At 35.0% G+C, this 25859-nt stretch overlaps 1 non-coding gene across 1 annotated transcript; it reads right to left on the bottom strand.

The window, feature by feature from the left end:
- Positions 1-23606: 23606 nt before the first annotated feature.
- On the bottom strand, positions 23607-23714 carry LOC130963907 (small nucleolar RNA R71). Its single transcript, XR_009080024.1, has one exon. It is a non-coding gene; the product is annotated as a small nucleolar RNA R71 (small nucleolar RNA).
- Between the last annotated feature and the right edge of the window lie 2145 nt (positions 23715-25859).

The raw sequence follows: 25859 nt of genomic DNA, 5'->3' as shown, positions 1-25859 counted from the left end.
TCATGAATTTAGCATAAGAAGGTATTTGTTCAAGTGCCTCTGCAAATGGAATCTTTATTTCAAGAGTCCTTAAATAGTCTGCAAAGCGGGCAAATTGCTTATCCTGTTCTGCTTTGCGGAGTTTCTGAGGATAAGGCATCTTGGCTTGATATTCTTCAACCTTAGATGCTGCAGGTTTATTCCTTACAGAAGTGGTTGAAGAAGCCTTGTTAGAGGGATTACTGTCAGCACTCTCAGGTGTCTGATTTTCCCTTGGCGTTTGGACGCCAGGAATGGGTGGAAAATGGGCGTTTAACGCCAACTTTTCCCCCTTTTCTGGCGTTTGAACGCCAGAACTGGGCAAGGAATGGGCGTTTAACGCCAGCTTTCCTTCCCTTTCTGGCGTTTGAACGCCAATATTCCTCTCTGGGCTCTTACTGTCCTCAGAGGGATTTTGAACAGTGGGTTGGTTGTCCTCTGTCAATTGTTCCTTGTTTGGCTTTTTGCTCTTTTGAGCAGTGTTATTCAAGGTCTTCCCACTCCTCAATTAAACTGCTTGACACTCCTCTGTTATCTGTTTAGATATTTGCTGTTTTGCTTGATTCAGCTGTAGTTCTATGCTCTTATTAGCAACTTTAGTTTCATGGAGCATCTCTTTAAATTCTGCTAACTGTTCAGTCATCAGGAGCAATTGTTGATTAAGCTCATTCATCTGTTCTTGAGGATTAGGATCAGTGACTACTGTCATGACTTCCTCTTCTGGAGAGAACTCATTGCTAGAATACAAGTATTGGTTTCTAGCAACAGTGTCTATAAGCTCTTGAGCTTCTTCAATTGTCTTCCTCATGTGTATAGATCCACCAGCTGAGTGGTCTAAAGACATCTGAGCTTTTTCTGTAAGCCCATAGTAGAAAATGTCTAACTGTACCCACTCTGAAAACATTTCAGAGGGACATTTTCTTAGCATACCTCTATACCTCTCCCAGGCATTATAAAGGGATTCATGATCCTCTTGTTTAAAGCCTTGGATGTCCAGCCTTAGCTGTGTCATCCTCTTTGGAGGGTAAAAATGATTCAGGAATTTGTCTGATAACTGTTTCCATGTCTTTATGCTTGCTGTAGGTTGGTTATTTAACCACCTTTTAGCTTGATCTTTTACAGCAAATGAAAACAGTAATAGTCTGTAGACATCCTGATCTACCTCTTTATCATGTACTGTGTCAGCAATTTGTAAGAACTGTGCCAGAAACTCAGTAGGTTCTTCCTGTGGAAGACCGGAATACTGGCAATTTTGCTGCACTATGATAATGAGTTGAGGATTTAGCTCAAAGCTGCTTGCTTTGATGGGAGGTATACAGATGCTACTCCCATATGCAGCTGTAATGGGGTTAGCATAAGACCCCAGAGTCCTCTTGGACTGATTAATTCCACTTAAGTCCATAATGGACAAAAGGGAAATGAGAATGATTGCAAAGAGATAAATTTTGTTTATTATTATTTTTTTTTGAATAACCGAAAAAAATTAAAATGAAATAAAATAAAAATAAAAAAAAATCAAAAATCAAAAAGGAAAATGAAATCAAAGAAAATTGAGAACTGAATCAATTAGTAAAAAAAAAGATTTTGAAAAGAGCAATTAAAAAGATATGATTGAAAAATTTTTATGAAAAAGATTTGATTTTTAAAAAGAGGAAAGAGAAAAACACAAAAAGACACCAAACTTAAAATTTTTAGAAATCAAACACTAATTTTTTTCGAAAATTTTAAGAGAAAAACACAGAGAGGACACCAAACTTAGAATTTTTATGAATCAAAAAGGGACTAAGAACAAGAAAAATTCGAAAATTAAAAGAAGAAAAACAAAAAGCATGCAATTGACACCAAACTTAGAATATGAAACTAGACTCAACTAGAAGACTCTAAACCAACAAAAAGAAAACAGTCCTAATCTAAGCAACAAGATAAGCCGTCAGTTGTCCAAACTCGAACAATCCCCGGCAACGGCGCCAAAAACTTGGTGCACGAAATTGCAATAACACTTTTTGCAATCCCGCACAACTAACCAGCAAGTGCACTGGGTCGTCCAAGTAATACCTTGCGTGAGCAAGGGTCGATCCCACGGAGATTGTCGGCTTGAAGCAAGCTATGGTTATCTTGTAAATCTTAGTCAGGAGATCAGAAATTATCAGGATTGATTGTGAAAAGCAAAAGAACATGTAATGGTTACTTGTATTGCAGTAATGGAGAATGGGTTGAGGTTTGGAGATGCTCCATCTTCTGAATCTCTGCTTTCCCACTGTCTTCTTCATCAAACATGCAAGTCTCCTTCCATGGCAAGCTCGTGTAGGGTTTCACCGTTGTCAATGGCTACCTCCCATCCTCGCAGTGAAAGCTAATGCACGCACTCTGTCACAGTACTGCCAATCACCGGTTTGGTTCCCTCCCCTACCGGAATAGAATCCCTCTTTTGCGTCTGTCACTAACGCCCAGTAGGTTACAGGTTTGAAGCACATCACAGTCATTCAATCATTGAATCCTACTCAGAATACCACAGACAAGGTTTAGACCTTCCGGATTCTTTTGAATGCTGCCATCAGGTCCTGCCTATACCACGAAGATTCCGATTAAAGAACCCAAGAGATAACTACTCAATCTAAGATAGAACAGAGGTGGTTGTCAGGCACGTGTTCATAGTTGAGAATGATGATGATTGTCACGGATCATCACATTCATCCGGATTAAGAACAAGTGTTATCTTAGAATCGAAGCAAGCATGATTGAATAAGAAACAGTAGTAATTGCATTAATCCATCAAGACACAGCAGAGCTCCTCACCCCCAACCATGGGGTTTAGAGACTCATGCTGTGGAAGTATACAAAAACGTGTAAAAAGTGCTATGAGGTCATAAGGTCCGGATACAATGTCAAAAGATCCTATAAGTAGTAAACTAGTATCCTAAGGTTTACAGAAATGAGTAAATGACAGAAAAATCCACTTCCGGGCCCACTTGGTGTGTGCTTGGGCTGAGCAATGAAGGAATTTCGTGTAGAGACCTTTTCTGGAGTTAAACGCCAGCTTTCATGCCAGTTTGGGCGTTTAACTCCAATTTTTATGCCAGTTCCGGCGTTTAACGCTGGAATTTCTGTAGGTGACTTTGAGCGCCGGTTTGAGCCATCAAATCTTGGGCAAAGTATGGACTATTATATATTGCTGGAAAGCCCAGGATGTCTACTTTCCAATGCCGTTGAGAGCGCGCCAATTGGGCTTCTGTAGCTCCAGAAAATCCACTTCGAGTGCAGGGAGGTCAGAATCCAACAGCATCTGCAGTCCTTTTCAGTCTCTGGATCAGATTTTTGCTCAGGACACTCAATTTCAGTCAGAAAATACCTGAAATCACAGAAAAATACACAAACTCATAGTAAAGTCCAGAAAAGTGATTTTTAATTAAAAACTAATAAAAATATACTAAAAACTAACTAAAAGATACTAAAAACATACTAAAAACAATGCCAAAAAGCGTACAAATTATCCGCTCATCATCGTGGCAATCTCGACTTCAGAAATGTGTTGCTTTGTCTACTACAGAGGCTGAATACATCGCTATTGTTGAAGCTTCTAAGGAACTCTTGTGGATGAAAAAATTCCTACAAGAGTTAGGCATCAATCAAGAGAAGTTTGTATTATTTTGTGATAGTCAGAGTGTTATCCAACTTAACAAGAATTCAACGTTTCATTCCAGATCAAAGCAAATAGAGGTGAGGTATCATTGGATACGTCAAGCACTTGAGATGAAGTCATATGCACTTGAGAAGATCCATACTGATGATAATGGTTCAGATATGATGACTAAGAGTTTACCTGCAGTGAAGTTTGATTCTTGCAAAGAGAAAACGAGCTTGGTGGAGCAGTTTATCCCCACTTGAGTTGGTGAGGGAAAGATTTGTTGGTGGGTTCCTAATCTCAAGTGGGGTCCACACAACCTTTAAAATAAAAAAAATAAATAAAGAAATAAAGTGGCTTTTAATCCACGAGGGAGGGAGAATGAGAGCAAAGCTCTCTCTTTTTTGAAACAGAAACAAAAAGAAACCGTGAGGGAGAGAGAGGAGAGTTTCGGCATCAAAGGAGAAGAAGAAATTGAGGGAAAAGGGCAAGCCATTTTTTATTCGATTAAACTGGTAAACTTGCTCCATTTCTTATGAAATTTTAGTATGTTATTCCTGGTGTAGATATGAACATTAGGATATAACTTGCTAGTTGTATTGCCTTCTCTTTTGCCTGATTTGAGATACCCACTTTATGGAGGGTTTATATTGATTCCATTAGTTTTGAATATGTATTTTGTTGATTGTTGAGATGCCCTAGTGCCACTAGGAAGACTGTTTGTGTACCCATTATTCTGATAGTGGAAGATTTTACTGGACTAGGTCCCGTGGGTTTTTTGGCCTCTTTTTGGAGGGGTTTTCCCACGTTAAAATTTTGGTGTCTGATTATTTAATTTCTGCCATTATATTTGCTGCTTGGAGTATCTTTGGTATTGTCTATTTAATCACACAGGTTATGGAAAAACTATTTTTGATGCTTCCACTATTAGAGAGGTTCTTGTTTTGAACCTTTGTTGAGTTTTTCCCAACAGTTACAAGATCTTGAGTACGTTCACTAATCAGTAGTCATTTTTTAATCTTGATCCTAACTAATAGATACGAACAACTGAAAATATCCTTTATAATATAAGTCAGGAACAATAGGATTAACTGTCTACTGTTTGGTGGCATGGTGGACCAAATACTACCACATTTTGAGGAAGGAATGGTAGAACCACTTATTGTTGTGCTACAGTATTTCAGAGCAAAGGTAAAATGGTATGTGTTTATTAATGTGCAAGGTTTCATTTTTCGTAAACAAATAAAAATACCATCAATAACAACATTAAGAGCTAACTTAACAGGAGATTAACAATTTATAACAGAAAAGACATCTGGTCAAAGTCACTTCGATGTTTCCAAACTACATATAGGTGACCAGCTAGTAGATGTTGTGGGGTTCCGAAAAGGTTGGTAACCATGTGATTTATTGGAGTATCTCCAATATCTTTTTATGTGTAATAATTAATATGCATTTCATTGAGTAACAATACAGTAATGAATTTTGAAATGTCTTTCAGATTGTTAGGTGGTGCACCACTAACTTCAGTTAGAATAAGTCAGGTTACATCCCATATCGCCTGGTTTGCTACAGACAAACTGAAAAGAAGAGATTTTGTGGTGAAATCTATAGAGGATGTCTTACTCCCCATGGAGGTATGAATGATGTTCCTGTTGTTGAACTATATATACACTATGTAAACAACAACATGTAGTTGAATTTAAGTAAAATTGGTTACTAAAAAAGCTTTTAATATTGGTGTTAGAGTGTTAATATAGCAATATATTATAATGTGGTACTTGAAGTACTATGTATTCATTTAGGCACAGTGATATGATGCGTATCCAGCAGCTCTTGATGATATGATGGATTTAAAACTAATACTTGGTAAAAAAAATGAAGGAAACATTTAAAAGATTTTAATATCGGTGTTAGTGTTAAAATTTCAGTAGATTAGACAGAGTACTTGAAGTGCTAGGTATTCATTTGGGTGCAGTGATGAAATATTTATACAGATTTTCTATCAAGGTTTACAAGTAACGTAGGATAATTATCGTAGAAGTCTGAAGGGGATGAGTATCTAGCAACCGTTGATGCTATGATGGATAGAAAACTACTATTCAAGATTAATGTCAAAGCTGCCAATATAAAACAGTATGACCAAGTATATACTGTGATAAAAATTTGTGAGACGACAACTTGATTGAAAGAGTACAATCCAAGGGGGTCCAAAGCATTTTGAGTTCGAATATTACTGTATGTTTTCTAATTTACCGAAACTCATAGTTTTTGTTGCATGGATAGATATGAACTGTGATCTATAACTACTAAGTAGAACCGCGGTGGATGTGTTTCCAGGAAACTGGGTATAGTAACTCAATTGATACAACCTTAACACTGATACTAATCCTCAGCTATCTATGTTAAGAGTTTATTATTTTAGAGTTATCACGTTTGCATTAAGAAGTTATGTTAAAGCACGATTATTATTGACACATATGTTAATACAGGATTTGGTGGAAGAGTATGTTGATAGTATCAAATCCAAAACTCCATCTAAAAGAACTCCCGGGTGTTTAAAGTCTCCCTCCTGATATTGAAAGACGTTGATAAGGAAGGACAATTCTCTACCAATAAATTTAGCAGAAAGGTGGGCAAGAGGCAGAAATTTCAGAATGACGATCCTAACAATGGATATGACTGAATTGGGTGGGGACTCAATCAAGATTAGTTGTTATTTGAAATTTGATATGTTATAATTAAGTTTAGGATATTATGTAATGACGGTAGTTGGCTGAGACAATATATAAAAGGATAGTTTCTACTTATGAACCTCAAAACTAATATGATCATTGTCATTAAGTTAACTTTTTATATGTAGCAAATTTGATAGACCTATCAGGTAAATCTTTTACTCCTTATAAATTATATGCTTTAAGAATACATGATAAATCTTAGGAAGTAGTGCATAATATTTACCCGAGTAATTGCAGAACAGTGCAATACAAAATGGATTAGTCTGGAATCGTCTCAAAGTTTGATTTGAACAACTAATATAGAATATGGAACAGTAATTGTATCTACAAAATATAATTTCACAATGTTCCAATTACTATGGTTGTGTGAAAGTAATTATAAGCCCATATCTATTAAATAAATCTTTTACTCCGTATAAATTTTAGGAATTAATCATACATGATGAATGTTAGTAGTATTTGGTATTATGGCAAATTTAATTTTAAATGCATTTGATATCCAAGAAATATCAAATGATATGGAAGAGAATTCAAGTGGTTAGTACTAATTGATTTTATACATTTACTAAGGGCATAGTGCATCTATACAGTTCAAACGTAACCAAACCACAAACCCTAGCTAATAGTGTGTAAATCATTAACTGTTTAGCCACTCAAGTCAACACATTGTGCAAACACTGACATTCATAACAAAGGCGTACATAATGCAAGAGGCAATTTTTTTTCAAGTTCCTTACCATTAAATGAGCAAATATCATAATATCAAGTTAGTTGGTGGTTGTAATAATATAGACAATGCATTTTAAAATAAGTTGGTGTTTTAAAATGATTATAAAAAAAACTGGATTGATTTAACACAGATAATACCATCCCACTTAATGGTGAGAAACAACTACATAAAATATTACTTTTACATTGGAAGAAACACAACAACTAACATATCAAAAATTATGCAAGAGGATTAATACATTCCACATATAAAAACAGCAGGATATATTCAAATAGCTATTGTCAAATTTATAAAAGACTTTTTTTAGATTCACATTATTGAATTTTTTGTCAAATTTTGACATTTTATTATTGCAAGTAATCTGGCAAAAATGTGACCTGGAGCTAATAAAGTGCATGATGACCATAGCTCTATGCATGGACTAATATCGACTTAGAAATAAAAATGCAACATTAAAGTTCATATCAAATTGGTGAAATTTCTAGAAAGAAGTCATCAGTAGCATTGGTATTGTTAATGTGTATTCTTATAAGTAGAGATGTTTCAATTTACAGTATAGCCCATAAAGCCAGATACACTGTGAAAAAAATCACTACACTAGCATAGAATAGGTTAATATACAATGGTTTATCTTTGAACAGAGTTTTTGGGCTCTAGACAAAGCAATCTTTTCCAATAAGGTTAACAAATGTACTTACTTTATCAGTATCATGTAGATGATTAAAATACAAGATAGTCATGATTCAAGCAAAACAATTTTCTGACTCGACAAACATTAATTTCCTTTTGCAATATTTAGTTTTCAAAAAATACTTTATTAAAACATGATTCATCCTAAACGGGGTAAACATGAAAGAGTATTAATAAAAAAATAAGTGATAAATTATTTGCTAAAACAAAATGACTTTGTGTAGTATACTTTCATGATTGATGTCATATAGGGTTTAACAAATTTATGTAATAAAATTTGTAGGTAACCAACTATTTTGCTAGTCTATATAATTTAAACACAAGACCAAACTGAACCTAGTGGATTATAAGCTATAAGTTAAAAGTCATAGAAATATGAGATCAAACACTTTTCGGGTTCGTAATGATAATTATTTAAAACCATATTATGGTCATTTTAAAGTTTGTTAATCTCGCAGCACTAAAGAATCTAAAAAAGAGTTTTCAATATGTCCAGATAATAAATATTTTCAAATCATACTCATTATCACTAGATAATACAGATTTATTAAGTGTAATACAACATAGTTACATCAAGAATGAAGGACAAAAGATTATTAAAATTTATTAATCACTGCAGAACAAAAAAAATTTTGTTAAGAGATCTCTGCCATTAAACCTTAAAAGTTTGAAAAACACAATCCATGAATTTGTTATAATTTTAATGTTGAAAAATAATTTGAAACAAAAAAAAAGGAAAAAAAAAACTTTATTCAACAGAATATGAATAGGTATATCTAACCCAAATTTAAAGTAAAGTAATATTTACCTAAAGTGGAGATATTGGGTTTGGAATCAATTTAATTATAAAAGACTATTTTTGTCAGAGTATATTATAACTTTAGTAGAATGATGTGTGACTTTTAAAAAATTGTAATATTTCTTTTATAAAATTATTTCTTAATCAATTTTGGAACAAAAATAAAATCTTAACTAAGAAAAGATATGCATGAGAACTTTTTATTTTTTTATTTAATTAAAAATTATGAATTATATGAATTTTGAAAAAATATATAATTTCATGTGAGTGAGCATGTTCACAAAATTTATAACATTTTTCATTAAACAAAATTATTAAATTATCTTGGTGAGAAGAACAGGTTTTTAAATCGGGTTAAGTAAATAGGCCATAAATTTTTTATTTTTGCGTTAATAAAATTTATTTTTTCTGAATTTTCAACAAAATATAATTTTAGTATAGTGATGGGTGTCTTTTAAAAATATATAATGTTTTTCTTTGACAGAAGATATTTTTATATCAAGTTTTGTACAAAATATTATTTTAAATGAGTCAGATAAATATATTAGAAATATTTTATTTTTATTTTATTTAAAATTTACTTTTTTGATGAATTTTAAAATATAATTTCGAGATAGTGATATATGTAGTAAGAACTTTTTAAAATTTTAAAATAATGAAATAACATACCACTATTAGTTGGTTTTAACCCAACAGATCCCCCAGATTCTTATATGATCCTTTATTTCCTACACTTTTAAATATATAGTGAGTTGGTAACAAATAAAAAATCTATATCGAGAACAATATGAAACGAACAAAGAAGATAAAATAGTAAAAGGGACTTTATTAAGTAGAGTATGAAGAAGTATATCTAAACCAAATGTAAAGCCACGCAATATTTATTCAAAAAAGACAAATTGGGTTTCGACCTAATTTAAATACAAAAAAAGATATTTGTTTGAGTATAATATGAAATTTTCGTAGAATGATGGATACTTTTTAGAAATTTATAGCATTTTTTAGATAAAAATACTTTTTAATTAATTTTGGTGCAAAACAAAGTCTTAATTGAGTGAAGGATATACATAAAAAATTTTATTTATTCTTTTATTTAAAAATAATTAATTATATGAATATTAAAAAATATAAAATTTTCTTAGTGAATGATATGTTCAAAAAATTTATAATATTTTTTATTAAACAAAAAGTATTTGTCATACTCATTTTGGTGTAAAATATTAAATTACATTTTTAGAATAGTGATGGGTGTGATTTAGAAATTTAATTTTTTATAAATTAACAAAAAAATTTTAATTTATTTTAGTTCAAGATATTATTTTAATCAGGTGAAGAAAATTGATTATAAATTTATTATTTTTGCGTCAATAAAATTTATTTTTTATCTAAATTATGGACAAAACATAATTTCAGTAGAGTGATGGAGTCTTTTAGTAATTTGTAATATTTTTATTTGACAAAAATTAATTTTTTATATCAAAGTTGGTGCAAATTTTAGATGAATCAAATGAATGGGTTAAAAATTATTCTATTATGAATTTTAAGGTATATTTTCAAGAGAGTGATGGGTAATAAGAAATTTTTAACATTTTAAAATAATGAAGTAACATACTACTATTACATGATTCTAACTCAACAGATCCTGCCATATTGTTATGTGATCCCTTATTGCCTGCATTTTTTAAATATAAAGTTGGCAACAACAAAACTATATCCAGAATACATCGTTCATTCACCATCCAAAATATTGAGAGTTTCAAAAGAGAGAAATTGGGTTCCAAACCAATTTAAATACAAATAAGGATATTTGTCTGAGGATATTACGTAATTTATACAATTGATTTTGATGAAACATGAACGACGTATATTTAAAATGAGCTACTGATGAAAAAAATTTACTTTTTTAAAATTATTGGGCTATGTGCTACCGATATTCTATAACCCTTTTGTTCCTATGTGGTAGCTGGCTCCAACATATAGTTTGTTCTACTTAGTGCTTGAACTCGCTTCTCCTTGGAGTAGATAAATTATATGTCGGCTCTTCCAAGAACGGCATGATAGGCACCTGCAAAGGCACCCCGACGCTCAAATTTGTAAGAGTAGAAGATGAATATGAAGTTGTTCAAAATGAATACTGTATCTCTTTGCCTAGTTGAAATTTTGTATTTATAGAATTATTGTATTGCAGATGGTTATTCAGTGGAACTAATATTGTGGAGTTGTTGATGATGTTAGTCTATTTATGTGGTAACTACTCTTTAGTGATGTGCCCATTAGGAGATCAAAATACGTATTTCACATATTCCTGATGTAGCACGTGATTATTTAGTTTTAAGCGGGAAGCAGATTCTGATTTATAGTTTTACCTGACCCGCCTTATAGCTAACAGATCATAACCCCCTGTGAAAGTTTTCAATTAAATAGGTTGATCTTCCGACCTATAAATCGAAATTATGATTATAGCAGCCACCAAACTCAACTTGTTAGATTGAAAAGAAAGAAAAAAGGAAAAAATTGGTAGCAAAAAAGTTATATTGAATGATTGTGAATGATCGAATAGATGAAATAAATAAACAAATAAATAAAGATGGATAAAAAAATTAGAAAGTGAGATAGTCATGTCTATCTATAAATCGGCTATGCAATGAGTGGTAGCCCCCAAATTTAGCCAGTTAGTCGACATTTATTCAAAAACCAATTGAATGGTAAGAGTTGTTCGATCAATATAATTGTGTGGGGATACTTTTTCGAGAACAATTTTTTATGGCATGCATATAGTATTTGATTGACGTGAACTGAAAAGTTCAAAAATATGTATTCGTTAACGGAATCGATTGTATGATCCGAGGATATAATAATCAATTGTCTTGAGAAATTTTCCGACCCACAACAATTTATTGACAAATATTTTGCTCAAAGCAATTAATTATTGAATATTGAGTAAATAATAAATATGTTGTAACAAAAATAAAATGTGTTGAAAGTAAACATGTATAAATTATTGTAAAATAGAAAAATAAATGGAATGAGCCAATCACCCATATATCAAGTAACGATAATTGCAAGTTGAAATAATTGCTAATTGAATTTGTTTTTGGATTGGAATAAAGTCATTTTTTGGATTGGTTAATTAATTGATTTTGATCTATGAAATGATAAGATACATAAATAATATAAAGCAATTCGAGTATATAGAGCAATAAATACCGCATAAGAAGTTATGATGTATTAAAATTTGACATAAAAAAATTTATATAAGCAAACTAGATTATGCATATACATGATTTTACCAAGGTAGAAATGACTTAGTAATTAAATTTCGGTAATTTTTCTTTCATTGTATTCTGTTGCTGAGCTAATAGGTCGGTTATCATCTGAACCTCGACTTATAGATGTCGGGTTATTTGAAACGATGCCGATTTATAGATATAGGTTTGTTTGAAATGATAGATGGCTTAGTAGTTTGAAAACCAAAGTATAACTTGGTTTTAATTAGTTGATTGAGCCACTTTTCATGGTCTACAAATTGGTACTAATTGAGTACAAGATCAGTAGTCGATTGTAAGTATTTGTTTAGATTATTGGAATATTTATTTGTAGATAGTATCTGAAATTGTTTATCAGAAAATAAAGGAGTAATTGTCGTAATTACTTAAAAGTCAAATTATAATTCAATAAGGAAAATTGGATTTGAATATTGGATTAATATATCCCCTATGTAGTTTGACTTGATATTGATTGATTTGTATTTTTCTTTTGGGATCTAACCGTTTGAAATGTAAGTTTGTATTGGTATGGAAAAAATTGATGGTAAATGACTTGGTAATCTGAGCACTTTATAAAGGAGTATATCCCAATTGGAGATTCGATGAGTCGAATGTATGTGATTTTGAAGATTCGTGGCAAAGCAATTTATTTTGATCGATTATGCATAAGATACTTATAGATCAATGAATAATAATGAATGAAATTTAATAGATAAGATAGGAAGTAGAGGATTAAAAATTATTAATGGAAGAGTAGAACATCACCGTGTTTCAACTTATGAGTTTATCTGTAATGCACTTTTAGGCTAGTCTTATATGTTGATTTGAAAAGTGGGCTTATGCTAGGTGTAAGTTGTCCATGTTATAGTCAGTATGGCGGTGTTGCTGTGGGGTTATTTTGGTGAGATGGTCTATAGCACTGCCTTGTTTTCTTTTGCTCGTTGTGATTATGTTGTCCTGTAAATAAAACTAGGTGCAGAAATGTATAGTAAAAACAATAGTATTAGATATGCTTAAGGAAAATCAATCAAAAATGAGATATAGCATATTGCTATATGAAATGGTACGATACGTAAAATTAAAGTAGTTGGTGTTTACTTTATAAGAGGTCATGTTGTATTGAAAATTAAAGTAAAGAAATTATATAAGCAGGTTAGGTTATGCGTATACGTTATTTTTTCATGGTATAAAACTTATCAGTTTGATATATTGAGATTATTCGCCTTACAGTTGTCTTCCAAGTTAATTTAAAATTTTTCTTTTTCTATTGTAAACACATGTTTTGAACTCGTCGGCTAAAGTTAAAACTGAATCCCCTTATTTCGGGGGCAAAATAATTGAAGAAAAACTTGAATAAAAAAACATGGATTATCACTGAGTAATCAAGGCAAAATAGTAATTATAGCAATAATAATGTAAACAAAAATGTAAAAAAAAAAAGAGTAATTATAGAAATTCATTACAAGTTGGCTTAGATTCATATGTGATTCGATTCTTGGTTATATATCAGGAATAATATAATCATTTTATTTTATCAAATATGCTTGCATCATTGTGCTAATTCAGAATTTCTAATGAAAACATGGAAAACGAAAATATTTTATATTTAGCTAAAATTGTATACCATTAGACACTCTTACCAAAGCATTTGGCAGAATTTGTTTCCTTTGTTGATGGTTTAGAGGGACTACTACCATGGTTGTTATTTCCGAGATATGGTCATCACCGTTGTTGCCGTTGTTAGGACCTTTTTTATCCTTCTTATCACGTTGTTTGTTTTGGTTCAGGAGGTCGGTTAACCTTCGATTTTCCGCTTTCAGTGATTCCTTGATTACCAATAGTTCAGCTATAGTAGGGGATATGAGGAGATTGATTATTTTGTTCTTCTACGATCAATTAAAACTTGCAAAAGATGGTAGGTAATCGGACAGAAAAAGTGATAGTTGAGTTAAAAAAATTTGGCCCTACGGTGGGCGCCAAATGTTCCTGTGTGGTAGCTGGCTCCAAGATATAGCTTGTTTTACTTAGTACTTGAACTCGCTTCTCCTTAGAGTAGATAAATTATATGTCGGTTCTTCCAATGAGGGCGGCGGAAAGGCACCTGCAAAGGCACTCTAACGCTCAAGTTAGTAAGAATAGAAGATGAATATGAAGTTGTTCAGAATGAATAATGTACTTCTTTGCGTAGTTGAACTTTTGTATTTATAGAATTATTGTGTTGTAGACGGTTACTCAGTAGGCCTAATATTGTAGAGTTATTGAGGATGTTAGCCTATTTATGTGGTAACTACTCTTTTGTGATGTGCCTGCTGGCAGAGCAAAACACTTACTCCAAGTACTCCTAATGTAGCACGTGTTTATTTAGTTTTAAGCAGGAAGCAGATTTTGATTTATAGTTTTACTTGAGCCGGGTTATAGCCAACAGATTACCTTTGATTGTCAGAAAATAGTCAATTTAGTAATACATCAGAAAATCATATAAAACTTAGGAAGACAGAGCAAATATCTTACAAAAAAATGGTATCTTTGTCTTTTCCTCACCTATGGGCTGTCGTTATTTAGTTTATTGTTGCTAGGAAATAACACATTAAAAAGGATGTAAGTTTCTATCAAGATTAAAATATAAATTTTGTAGGAGGTCTAATAAAGAAAGGTCATCCAGAGAAAAATAAAATAAGAGGATATACTTAACACCACTAATTGAAAAGAGTTTCAAAAGGTGTATAAGCATATAAATGATGGCTTAAAAAAATAATGATTTGCCATTAAGAGTAGTTCAAAGATTCTATAATAGGAGAGTATGTAAAGGCATTAAAAATAGTTGCTTAATTCTGATTCCACCAGCTGTCATATATGATTGTTGCATATTATAAATTATACATTAATGTCTCTTATATTTATATTAGTATAACCATTCTTTCTAATGGATATCCATAAAAGATTAATAGAAAGCCTTTAGATACATACTATATAACATCACAATGCATAGTGTACACTGAAAATTCATATCAAGCTATCGTACAGTAACATATATTCATGTTGCCAAATTATTTTATTTATTATAAAATTTAAAATGCAGGATGTATAGACAAATAAGTTTTTCATATAATCAGAAACAAATGATCTTCAGAAGTTATAAATAATTTTGATCATCCACTATGATAAAGTTGACAACACATAACTTATACTAAATCGTGTAAACAAACAAATTATAACTCCTGTGGAAAGAATAAAGCACTCTTGATTTTTTACTATAGACTAGGTCATGATTAATAATCCCATTACCTTCATCAAGGTTTCAACATAAAACGCAAGTTCTTCCAGACTAAACCTCTAAACTCATGCATATAAATAGGATATCACATAGAAGATGGAGAACACAAACCAAAATCCCAATTTTGATACTACAAAGAATCTAGCAAAGAAACTAGCTGAGTTTTTTTTAGAATGAGTGATGTATCTCCTAAGAAGTTTGACCTCCCACATCTTGGTGATGAACTATTGTGAAAGATATTTGCCAAGTCAATCCTAAGACTATTGGCAGATGCAGGTCTTTGAACTGACTTTGGAGTTACCTGTTATAAACACCTTTGTTTGTGAAGCAAAATTTTAAAGAAATAAGGACAACAATAAGAGTGTTATTATTGGCATCGGGTATCCACCTACGGATGAGAACTCACAGTAGTTTGTGAGAGCTAGTGTTTAGACTGGTCGCCAATTTCATTTCAGTGTACCAATGTAGATTAATCACTTTGGCTACTATTCATTGGTAGTTGCATAAGGTTATCTCAGGGTGGCCTTAACTCAAGGATCATTATCTGGAATCCCCTCACTAGGGATATTAGATACATATCAGATGAACCTAGCAAACATTGCTGCCATGCAGTGTCATTATATGCCTTCAGATACTTGCAGGATTAGACCGAGTATCGTATAGTGCATGTGTATAAGTGGCACTATGCTAAAAAGAATAAGAAGTGGATACTATGTAATTCCATCCAGAGACACTGGGTTTACTCTGGAACATTCCAAAGTAATGTTCATAAGTGATAAACCCCGATTTCGTAGTTTATCTTATGCTTATTTTAGGGGATTTATTCACATTTTTCCATATTTATTCAATAAAATACCATGGTTTTGTAATTCTCCCTTGAATTGTGCTTAAGTGTAAAAACATGCTTTTTAGGCCCTTAAATTGGTGATTTTAACTCACTTTAATTCCATTCGATGCCTTGATGTGTTTGTTGAGTGATTTCAGGTTCATAAGGCAAGTATTAGATGGAAGAAATGAGGAGAAAAGCATGCAAAGTGGAGAATGCATGAGGAAACAAGAATTGGAAATGCATCGATGGGCGCGCGCATATAAGGCGCACACGCGCAAAAGTGATTTCGCATAGAGACGCGCATGCGTACATGACGCGTCCGCGCGGATGAAGAAATAGCCAATCGACACGCACGCGCACATGGCGCGTACGCGCCGATAATCGCACGTGACTCACTTAAAGGCAAAACGCTGGGGGTAATTTTTGAGCAGCCCAGGCCCAATTCCAACCTGTTTTTGAGTGTATTTCATGCAGAATTGAAGTCCAAGCAAAGGAGGAGCACTTGGTTGTAGCTTAGCATCATGTAGTTTAGTTTCTAGAGAGAGAAGCTCCATCTTCTCTCTAGAATTAGGTTAGGTTTAGGACGTTTCCATCTTAGATCTAGGTTCAATTACATGTTTTCATCTTGTTTCTTTTATGATTTCTTGTTCCTACTACTTGATTCTATTAGTTTTCATGTTAATTTCTCTTTTATGTTCATGGATGTTCTTGTTGTATTTGATTTACTTTTAGTGCAATTTAATGTTTGATGTTCTTTTATTGTTGATTTGAGTTGTGATCTCATTTTCCTTGCAATTAGTAGTTGTTAGATTTTATCTTTCCTTGCAATTTAACATACTTTCCTTGTATGCCTTCCAAGTGTTTGACAAAATGCTTGGAAGGATGTTAGAGTAGATTTTGAGCATTCTTGGCTTGGAAAGAGTAATTAGGCAATCTTGAGTCATGAAAACCCAACTAATGTTGGTGATCTAGAATTGTTAGTTAATATGATTTCCATTGACTCTAATCTTTTGCTAATTCCATTAGTGAGTTGATTAATACATTTGGATTGAGGTTAACTAGTCTTATTAGACTTTCTCCGAGTATAAGGATAACATGATACCTTTTTCCATCTTTGGGGATAACGTAATAAGATAAATTCTTGTTTATTATTGTGATATGATTGATTAATCTCGTTTGACTTTCTCCCTATGTGTTGGAGTTGACTAAATAAGATGAATTAATCATTGCATGACTAGGATGGAAAGCCTATGTTCTCAACCCTTGCCATGAATGTCTCCCTTTATTACTTGCTTTCTTTAGCTACTTGCTTGATTTACTTTTCTTGCCATCTATTTTTCTTTCCCTCTTACCAATCAAAACCACCCTTTACCCCTTCATAGCCAATAATTGACCACTTCATTGCAATTCCTCGTGAGACGACCCAGAGTCCAAATACTCCGGTTAATTCTTATTGGGATTTGTACTTGTGACAAAACCATAAATTTAATTTGATTCAAGGATTGACTATCGGTTTGGACTATACTAACAACGAAATTATTTTGTGGAATTCTGAACCGGTATAAATCCTTGCTATCAAATTAATGGCGCCGTTTCTGGGTAGTTGCAATGGTGTTATTTTATTGGCTATTGTATATATTGTGAATATCTTGATTTTTGGTTTGTTTGTTAGTTTTTGCTAGTTGTAGGATTTTGTTCTCTTTGTTTCTTGTTAGCTTTTGTTTTTATTTTCTCTTTCACTATGAATTCTCACGACTTTGGCTATGAGTGTGGTTCAAACTATGTTGTAGGTGATGGAATTTACAATGATAACATGCATCAAGGATTTGGAGATCAAAGGAGGGAGGAGCCCCAAGCTTATGGACAACCTTCTTGGCAACAACCTCCTCCGGTTTCTTACGGGTACAATTCAAATCTTGATGCATACCAATCTAATGTATTTGATGACCCTCATTGTGGTTGTCAACCACAATCATCATATGCATATGAACCCCCTCCTCAATATAGCCCTCCACCATACTCATAAACCTTATACCACCAACCACCTCCATATGATCCTAACCTATATCCACCGTACCAACCACCATATGAACCATCTCTAGAGCCACCACCTTTGTAATACCAATACCCCCATGAACCACAAAGTCCATACACACCACCTCAAGAATTTCACCAATATGAACCACCTTCCAATTACAACAACCTTTCCCAAACAATGAACCCTCTCTTCCACCACCACCTCTCGATGAAGCCCTCATGCTAGAACTGAGAGATCTTGAATCTCATATCTTAAGGCAACAAGAGGAAGATGAAAAGAAGTTCAAGGAGATAAGAGCCAAAATGGTTATCATGGTAGAAGCCATTGGCAACATAGTGTCATCCCGCCTAAGCCTATGCGATCAAGGCACTCCCATTGTTGAATGTGGAGAGGCAACCAAAGAGCTTAGTAAGGGAGTAAAGTTGAAGCTCCAAGGTGAAGAAGAGGAGTCAAAGCAAGAAGTGCAACAAGAGGAGAAGGTAGAGATGATTGAACCAAAGGAAGTAGTGGTTAGCACCTTAGGATATGTTGAGTACATAGAAAAATCACAAGTTAAAGAGCCTTCTTCCATGGAATTTGAAGTTGATATTGAGGAGGAGAGTGCACAACCTCCAAGACACAATGTGATTGAAGAATTGGAAGAAGTGACCCAAGAAATAGGTCCTCCTATTTATGATGATTCCGCATCAACATATGATCCTTTTGAGTTTGAAGAGTCCTTCCCCACTATACTTGGAATTGATGATGAGGTAGATTTTACTAAACCTCCTATCTATGATTTGAGTGATAGGGAAGAGATTGAAGGCATTGGTGAAGAAGAATGGGAACTTGAGGAAGTTTGGCAAGAGGTAAAGCTTGAAGAATCTTGCCAAGTGGTGGAAGCCTCTAGGAGAGGATGGACGGGAGTAGAGCGCGCTTTGTCAAGATCATTGGGAACTCCTCCACCCAGGTTGTCATCTAATCCTTTATTTGAGTGGGTAAAACTTCTAACTCTTAGCTTTATTATCCCACTTGAACATGGTTTGCTTGAGACGGATGGCCAACTTAGGGCGCTTTGTGGAATTAAGCGTAAGAGGAGGATGTTTAGTGGTTGGCATTGTAAGTCTAGGCTCATTATGGTTGGAAGCTCAAAATTGAGGAGCATGGATTGGACTAGTGCTCAATTGAATGGGTCTAGGAGGGTAGTTTTGTGCTTTCATGAGAATTTTCTCTCTTGCCACTCGGAGGAAATCACCATGATCAACTCAAGGACGGGTGTGAGAACAAAGTGTGGGATCCCAGATCGCACAAGGAAGATCAACTTTGGGAGCCTATGGTTTGTGAAGAACTCCATCAAAGCTTGGAGTTATTAACTTTGAATGATGAACCACAATGGAAGTCCAAGCATTGGTGGATGTTCAAGGATGGATTCAAGCACAAGCCACCTTGATGGATAGCTCCCCATAAGTCCAACTTAAGGACAATAAACAAAAGTGCTAGGTGGGAGACACCCAACCATGGTAATATCTTTCCCTTTTTATCTTTTGTACATATTGGTAAAATAGGTTTAATTTTATGTTTTGTTTGGTTAGATATGTTCATTTGGGAGTTTAGTGTGTTAAATAAGGTTTTATGATGTTTTGGTAGTTGTTTGGAGGTTTGGAATGCTTGGTTTGGTTTGGTAGTATGTTTTTGGTATGATCTAGTTAGTTTTTAGTATATTTTTATTAGTTTTTAGTTAAAATTCACTTTTCTGGACTTTACTATGAGTTTGTGTGTTTTTCTGTGATTTCAGGTATTTTTTGGCTGAAATTGAGGGACCTGAGCAAAAATCTGATTCAGAGACCAAAAAGGACTGCAGATGCTGTTGGATTCTGACCTCCCTGCACTCGAATTGGATTTTCTGGAGCTACAGAAGCCCAATTGGCGCGCTCTCAATGGCGTTGGAAAGTAGACATCCTGGGCTTTCCAGCAATATATGATAGTCCATACTTTGCCCAAGATTTGATGGCCCAAACTGGCGTTCAAAGTCACCTCAAGAAATCCCAGCGTTAAACGCTGGAACTGGCACCCAAATGGGAGTTAAACGCCCAAACTGGCACCAAAGCTGGCGTTTAACTCCAAGAAGAGTCTCTACACGAAAAATGATTCATTGCTCAGCCCAAGCACACACCAAGTGGGCCCGGAAGTGGATTTTTATGTCATTTACTCATTTCTGTACACCTTAGGCTACTAGTTTTCTATAAGTAGGACCTTTTACTATTGTATTGAAAATCATCTGATCTTTGGAACCTTTTTCTTTAGATCTTTTGATCACTTTGGGAGGCTGGCCTCAAGGCCATGCCTAGACCTTGTTCTTATGTATTTTCAACGGTGGAGTTTCTACACACCATAGATTAAGGTGTGGAGCTCTGCTGTACCTCGAGTATTAATGCAATTACTATTGTTCTTCTATTCAATTCCGCTTGTTCTTTATCCAAGATATCACTTGTTCTTCAACCTAATGAATGTGATGATCCGTGACACTCATCATCATTCTCACTCATGAACAAAGTGACTGACAACCACTCTTGTTCTACAAGCATCCGAGGCCCTAGTGAATATCTCTTGGATTCCTGATTGCACGATGCATGGTTGATCGCCTGACAACCGAGTGCTCGCCTGACAAACGAGCCAACCATTCCGTGAGATCAGAGTCTTCGTGGTATAGGCGAGAACTGATGGCAGCATTCAAGAGAATCCGGAAGGTCTAACCTTGTCTGTGGTATTCTGAGTAGGATTCAATGACTGAATGACTGTGACGTGCTTCAAACTCCTGAGGGCGGGGCGTTAGTGACAGACGCAAAAGAATCACTGGATTCTATTCCGGCCTGATTGAGAACCGACAGATGAATTCCGCTATGCTGTGACAGAGCATATGCAATCGCTTTCACTGAGAGGATGGGAGGTAGCCACTGACAATGGTGAAACCCTTGCTTAAGCTTGCCATGGAAAGGAGTAAGAAGGATTGGATGAAGGCAGTAGGAAAGCAGAGAGACGGAAGGGAAGGCATCTTCATGCGCTTATCTGAAGTTCCTACCAATGAATTACATAAGTATCACTATCTTTATCTTTTATGTTATTTTCGTTCATCATCATATACATTTGAGTTTACCTGACTAAGATTTACAAGATGACCATAGCTTGCTTCAATAGCAACAATCTCCGTGGGATCGACCCTTACTCACGTAAGGTATTACTTGGACGACCCAGTGCACTTGCTGGTTAGTTGTGCGAAGTTGTGTAATGCCATGGGATTGAACTACCAAGTTTTTGGAGTTCATGACCGGGGATTATGAGAGTTGTGAAAAGTATTGTTCACAATTTCGCGCACCAAGTTTTTGGCGCCGTTGCCGGGGATTGTTCAAGTTTTGAGCAAGCTTTTGGTAACAATGCCTGAGATTGTTCAGTTTGGACAACTGACGGTTCATCTTGTTGCTTAGATTAGGTATTTTTTTCGAAATTCTTGAAGATGAATTCTAGAGTTTCATGATGATTTGTTGAAATCTGGCTGGCTGAGAAGCCATGTCTAATCTGATTGGACCGAGGTTTCAACTTATCACCACAAGAGCTTGTTGATTTTCATCAATTTTGCTTTTGGAGCAGTGATCTGCTAAGGCTTGGCTGACCTTTGGTCATGTCTAGTGTTTTGGACCGAAGCTTTCTTTGAAAGCTTGGCTGGCTGTGAAGCCATGTCTAATTCCTGGACCGGAGTCTTAGACTAGCATTGCACTGATTCCTGGAATTCTCATTAAGAATTTTGATATCTTTTTTTTCACTTAATTTTCGAAAAACACAAAAAAATCAAAATAAAAAAAAATTTCATAAAAACCAAAAATATGTTATGTTCATTGTTGAGACACTAGTCTCATCTTAAGTTTGGTGTCGTTTGCATGCATTCATATGTCTTAGTGATCTTCAAGATGTTCTTGATGATTTACTTGCTCTGATCTTTGAATTCTATTGACTTGAGTGTCTTGTGTGTCTCATGAGCATTTTCATTTTGTTAGTGTCAGTAGTATACAAACTGCTAAGTTTGGTGTCTTGCATGCATTGTTATTTGATTCTTGTTGCATTTTGATTATTAAAAAAAAAATCCAAAAATATTTTTAATTTGTGTCTTTTCAAGTCAATGATACAAAGAATTGAAGATTCAGAACATACTGCAGAGGAATTATACAGAAAAAGCTGAGCATTCAAAAATGCCCAGTGAAGAAGACAGACTGGCGTTTAAACGCCAGCCAGGGTATCTGGTTGGGCGTTTAACGCCCAAAGAGGTAGCATTTTGGGCGTTAAACGCCAGAATGTATACCATTCTGGGCGTTTAACGCCAGGATGGTGCTAGGAGGAAGATTTTGTTTTCAAAATCAATTTTTTTTCAAGTTTTCAAAGTTTTTCAAAATCAAATCTTTTTCAAATCATATCTTTTCAATCAAATGTTTTCAAAATCAATTTCTTTCCTTTTTCAAAAATACTTACTAACAATTAATGATTTGATTGAACATCTCAAATTTGTTGCCTTTTCTGTTGAGAAAGGTTTAATGTTTGAATCATATCTTTTCTTGTTAGGCAAGTTACTAATTTTCAAAATCAAATCTTTTAAAATTATTTTCAATCTTTTTAAAATTGTTTTCAAATCATATCTTCTCAATCACATTTTTTTTTAAAACCAATCATATCTTCTCAACCACATCTTTTTCAAAATAGTTTTCAATCAAATCTTTTTAACTTCTAATCTCAAAATCTTTTTCAAAAATCACTTGATTTCTCTTCCAACTTCAGTTTTCGAAAATTATCAATCAAATTTTCAAAATATTTTTAAAATCTTCTTAATTTAATTTTCGAAAAATCCTCCTCCCTCTCTCTCACATCCTTCTATTTATGGAGTACTACTCCTTCTTAATGCACAATTCGAACTCTATCTAATCAAGTTCGAATTCTTCTACCTCCTTCTTCTACTTTTCTTTTCCTCTGACACTTCAAGGAATCTCTATACTGTGACATAGAGGATTCCACATTTTCTTTTTCTCTTCTCTTTCATATGAGCAGGAACAAAGACAAAGGCATTCTTATTGAAGCTGACCCTGAACCTGAAAGGACCTTGAAGCGAAAACTAAGAGAAGCCAAGGCACAACTCTCTTTAGAGGACCTGACCGAATTCTTCAAGGAAGAAGAACACATGGCAGCCGAAAACAACAACAATGCCAACAATGCAAGGAAGGTGCTGGGTGACTTCACTGCACCTACTCCTGATTTCTATGGGAGAAGCATCTCTATCCCTGCCATTGGAGCAAACAACTTTGAGCTTAAGCCTCAATTAGTTTCTCTAATGCAACAAAATTGCAAGTTCCATGGACTTCCAATGGAAGATCCTCATCAGTTTTTAGCTGAGTTCTTGCAAATCTGTGACACAGTCAAGACTAATGGGGTTGATCCTGAGGTCTATAGACTGATGCTATTCCCTTTTGCTGTAAGAGACAGAGCTAGAATATGGTTGGATTCTCAACCTAAAGAAAGCCTGGACTCTTGGGAAAAGCTAGTCAATGCCTTCTTGGCAAAGTTCTTTCCACCTCAAAGATGGAGTAAGCTTAGAGTGGAAGTCCAAACCTTCAGACAGAAGGATGGAGAATCCCTCTATGAAGCTTGGGAAAGATACAAACAATTAATCAGAAAATGTCCCTCAGACATGCTTTCTGAATGGAGCATCATAGGTATTTTCTATGATGGTCTCTCTGAACTATCCAAGATGTCCTTGGATAGCTCTGCTGGAGGATCTCTTCATCTGAAGAAGACGCCTACAGAGGCTCAGGAACTAATTGAGATGGTTGCAAATAACCAATTCATGTACACTTCTGAAAGGAATCCTGTGAACAATGGGACTAGTCAGAAGAAAGGAGTTCTTGAGATTGACACTCTGAATGCCATACTGGCTCAGAACAAGATATTGACTCAACAAGTCAATTTGATTTCTCAAAGTCTGTCTGGAAAGCAAAATGCACCTGCCAGTACTAAGGAAGCTTCATCTGAGGAAGAAGCTTATGATCCTGAGAATCCTTCAATGGAAGAGGTGAATTACCTAGGAGAGCCCTATGGAAACACCTACAATTCTTCATGGAGAAATCACCCAAATTTCTCATGGAAGAATCAAGAGAGACCTCAACAAGGTTTCAATAATAATAATGGTGGAAGAAACAGGCTTGGCAATAACAAGTCTTTTCCATCATCTTCTCAGCAACAGACAGAGAGTTCTAAGCAGAATACCTCTGACTTAGCAACCATGGTCTCTGATCTAATCAAAACCACTCAAAGTTTCATGAATGAAACAAGGTCCTCCATCAGAAATTTGGAAGGACAAGTGGGTCAGCTGAGCAAGAAAATTACTGAACTCCCTCCTAGTACTCTCCCAAGTAATACAGAAGAAAATCCAAAAGGAGAGTGCAAAGCCATAACCATGGCCGAATATGGAGAGGAAAGAGAGGAGGTGGACGCCACTGAGGAAGACCTCAATGGGCGTGCACCAACCTCCTCTGAGTTCCCCAATGAGGAACCATGGGAATCTGAGGCTCAGAATGAGACCATAGAGATTCCATTAGAATTACTTCTGCCATTCATGAGCTCTGATGAGTATTCTTCCTCTGAAGAGGATGAGTATGTCACTGAAGAGCAAGTTGCTAAATACCTTGGAGCAATCATGAAGCTAAATGACAAGTTATTTGGAAATGAGACTTGGGAAGATGAACCTCCCTTGCTCACCAAAGAACTGGATGACTTGTCTAGGCAGGAATTACCTCAAAAGAGACAAGATCCTGGGAAGTTTTCCATACCTTGTACCATAGGCACCATGACCTTCAAGAAGGCCCTATGTGACTTAGGGTCAAGTGTAAACCTCATGCCCCTCTCTGTAATGGAGAGGCTAGGGATCTTTGAGGTGCAAGCTGCAAGAATCTCATTAGAGATGGCAGACAACTCAAGAAAATAAGCCTATGGACTTGTAGAGAATGTTCTGGTAAAAGTTGAAGACCATTACATCCCTACTGATTTCGTAGTCCTAGAGACTGGGGAGTGCATGGATGAATCCATCATCCTTGGCAGACCCTTCCTAGCCACAGCAAAGGCTGTGATTGATGTTGATAGAGGAGAGTTGATCATTCAAGTGAATGAAGAATCCTTGGTGTTTAAGGCCCAAGGACATCCCTCTATCATCATGGAGAGGAAGCATGAAGAGCTTCTCTCAAAACAGAGCCAAGCAGAGCTCCCACAGTCAAACTCTAAGTTTGGTGTTGGGAGGCCACAACCAAACTCTAAGTTTGGTGTTGAACCCCCACATTCAAACTCTAAGTTTGGTGTTGGGAGGTCCCAACACGGTTCTGAGTATTTCTGAGGCTCCATGAGAGTCCTCTGTCAAGCTAATGACATTAAAGAAGCGCTTGTTGGGAGGCAACCCAATGTTTTATAATTAACTATTTCCTTTTGTTATTTTATCTTTTTTGTAGGTTGATGATCATAAGAAGTCACAAAAACAATGAAAAAAGCAAAAACAGAATGAAAAACAGGAAGAAAAACAGCACACCCTGGAGGAAGATGCTGCTGGCGTTTAAACGCCAGTAAGCCTAGCAGTTGGGCGTTTAACGCCCAGTCTGGCACCATTCTGGGCGTTTAACGCCAGAAAGGGGCACCAGACTGGCGTTAAATGCCAGAAAAGGGTAAGAACCTGGCGTTAAACGCCAGGAATGGGCACCAGCCTGGCGTTTAACGCCAGAAATGGCTCAAAACGTGATTTTGAATGCCATTTGGTGCAGGGATGACTTTTCCTTGACACCACAGGATCTGTGGACCC

Source organism: Arachis stenosperma, chromosome 2, assembly GCF_014773155.1.
Source record: "Arachis stenosperma cultivar V10309 chromosome 2, arast.V10309.gnm1.PFL2, whole genome shotgun sequence".
NCBI lineage: Eukaryota > Viridiplantae > Streptophyta > Magnoliopsida > Fabales > Fabaceae > Arachis > Arachis stenosperma.
This window is presented reverse-complemented; position numbering and strand designations above follow the sequence as displayed.